General features: G+C 39.1%; 1 protein-coding gene across 1 annotated transcript in view; it reads left to right on the top strand.

The window, feature by feature from the left end:
- Window positions 1-2,989, top strand: part of LOC106873493 (microtubule-actin cross-linking factor 1, isoforms 6/7) — a 102,508-nt gene that overhangs the window by 66,146 nt on the left and 33,373 nt on the right. The window lies entirely within an intron of this gene.

Genomic DNA, 2,989 nt, shown 5'->3' on the forward strand with positions numbered 1-2,989 from the left:
AGGATTGCGGTTTCGATTCCCAGACCGGGCGTTGTGAGTGTTTATTGAGCGAAAACACCTAAACGCTCCACAAGGCTCCGGCAGGTGATGGTGGCAAACCCTGCTATACTCTTCCACCACAACTTTCTCTCACTCTTACTTCCTGTTTCTGTTGTGCCTGTAATTCAAAGGGTCAGCCTTGCCACATTCTGTGTCACGCTGAATATTCCTGAGAACTACGTTAAGGGTACACGTGTCTGTGGAGTGCTCAGCCACTTGCATGTTAATCTCACGAGCAGGCTGTTCCATTGATCGGATAAACTGGAACCCTCGACGTCGTAAGCGATGGAGTGCCAACAACATGTTCCAAGCAGTAGCTTGATAATGACAGGTATTTTAATAAATTCTTTGTTGTTTTCAAAATTAATTGAAACAAAAGCAGTTTATAAATTAACTGTTAGTGATGGTAGCAGCCTTTGTAACAAATATTAACTTGCACATCCAACTTCATATGGATGTGCTGTCTTGAACACCAAAGACTGCAGTAATCCACCTTAGAAACCACCTTGTAAAGAGCTAAATAGCACAGATTATATTTGCAGAAGAAATTTTACCAGCATCAGCGTAATTTTTGCCTCATCAGCAGCAGATACCCAATCACGAAATGTCAGACTGAAATCTCTTGAAGCCAATATAGTTTAACACTGACTAAACAAAACTGGCAGACTGTGTATAAATTAGCTATTAGCGACAGAAGTATCATTTGTAATGAATATTAATTAGAACATCTGACTTAACTTGGATGTGTGGTTTCCAACATTGTAGACTGCAGTAATCATCTTGAGAAATCGTCTCGAAGAGAAGGTGCTGACAAAATTTCGTCAACCGATATATCTGTGCTTTTAATAGCATCTAATGTCTTTGCATAATGATTTCTCGAAACTATTACTGTAGTCTACAGCATTCAAAATAGCACATCCAAGTTAAATTGGATGTGTTAATTAATAAAAACTGTGCATTTCAGCAGAAATATGGTAACAAGAAAGTTAAATATAATCTTCTGGGATTCCTAAACTAAGCACTATTCTATCTTTTATTCATCATTTTCCATTCCATGCTGTACCACTCCTCTCTCCCTCCAAGACAATTCTTGTAACAAATAAGTGGTTTTTGTTTTTTTTTTCTTTCTATGAAACGAAATGGATAAGAATAACTTGATTAATCTCTAACTTGATGAAGAATCAATCGCATTTATGAACCAAGAATAACTCTGTTTGACTACTCAAAAATAATGAATTATCAATGGATTTGGTTTACCATTGGGTGTGTGTGTATAAATATATATATATATATATAAATGAGGCTAATTGTGTGAATTTGTATATGGTATGTGTGTGAAGCACCAAAGGATGTGTGTATATGAAGGTATTTCTTTGTATACACATATGGTGTATGGGTTGGATTCTGGCACCGATGACTATATGTATCTGAGGGTATTTGTGTGTGTGTGTAATATATAGGCATTTTTGTGTCCATATATGGTGTGTTGGTGGGAGTTTGATCACAATAGATACCTGGACATGTGGCTATGTGTGTGTGTATATATATATATATGTAGTGTATGGGTGTTTGTTTAGAAGTCAGTGAGTTATTTGAGTTGTTTAGCCCCAGGTCGGTACTAGGCGTAGGAGTGGCTGTGTGGTAAGTAGCTTGCTTACGAACCACATGGTTCCGGGTTCAGTCCCACTGCATGGCACCTTGGGCAAGTGTCTTCTACTATAGCCTCAGGCCGACCAAAGCCTTGAGAGTGGATTTGGTAGACGGAAACTGAAAGAAACCTGTCGTATATATATATATATATATGTATATATATATATGTATATATATGTGTGTGTGTGTCTGTGTCTGTGTTTGTCGCCCCACCATCGCTTGACAACCGATGCTCAGGTGTTTACGTCCCCGTAACTTAGCGGTTCGGCAAAAGAGACTGATAGAATAAGTACTAGGCTTACAAAGAATAAGTCGTCGTGTCGATTTGCTCGACTAAAGGCGGTGCTCCAGCATGGCCACAGTCAAATGACCGAAACAAGTAAAAAAGACTTATGATGAAAGACAATCTAGCCATGGCCATTGTTGTTGTTTTTTTTTTTTCATATGTGATGGGAACCCAGGAACACATAAATCCCAATGTGTTCTTTTTTAAGACAGCAGGGCAAGATATGAGAAAAAATTGGCTGCTATTTCTAGCAGGTTCAATAACTATAAAGAGGTTCCATCTCCGTGATTACTGGCCTGTCATTTGTGTGTATATGTGGTGGGTGGGGGTGGTAATAATAATTACTCAGACATTTCTCACTACATCAGACCCTCTCCCTCTCTCTCTCTCTCTCTCTGTCTATATATATCTTCAACTATAAATATTACATCGTTGGGAGATCTAGCTAAATATATCTTCCACATTGATTAAATGGCCACAACTGAGGAAACTTTATACCTTCTGGTCAGCTGAGTTAATTTATTTCTCAGCCAAATTACTAAGCACTTTTCTTAATATCCATCATCATCATTGTCATCGTCATCATCATTGTCATTTAATGCCCACTTTTTTATGCTCATGTGGGTCAGACTGAATTTGTTGAGGCAGATTTTCTATAGTTGGATGCCCGTCGTTGTTGCCAACCAAGGTACTGTTTCCCCATGGAAGACTGGAAATGAACAACCCCTCTTGTATGACAGTGATGCTCGTTTACAACCATTGTATGACGTCAAGACAAGGGTTCACACAAACATGCATTCATTTGTATGTTGGGCTTCTTTCAGTTCCCATCTACTCGCAATAGTTTGGTTGGTTAGGGGTTTTAGTTGAATGCCCTTGCCCCCAAATGCCACCCAGTGGAGCTGATTGGATTGCACCCAGTTCTTATCTTTTAAACCTGGTACTTATTCTGTTGGGGTCCCTTTTGTAGAGCCATTCAGTTGTAGAGTACTTGGGGACTTCACTGGTGCTGGT

Source organism: Octopus bimaculoides, chromosome 22 (genome assembly GCF_001194135.2).
Source record: "Octopus bimaculoides isolate UCB-OBI-ISO-001 chromosome 22, ASM119413v2, whole genome shotgun sequence".
NCBI classification, from domain to species: Eukaryota; Metazoa; Mollusca; class Cephalopoda; order Octopoda; family Octopodidae; genus Octopus; species Octopus bimaculoides.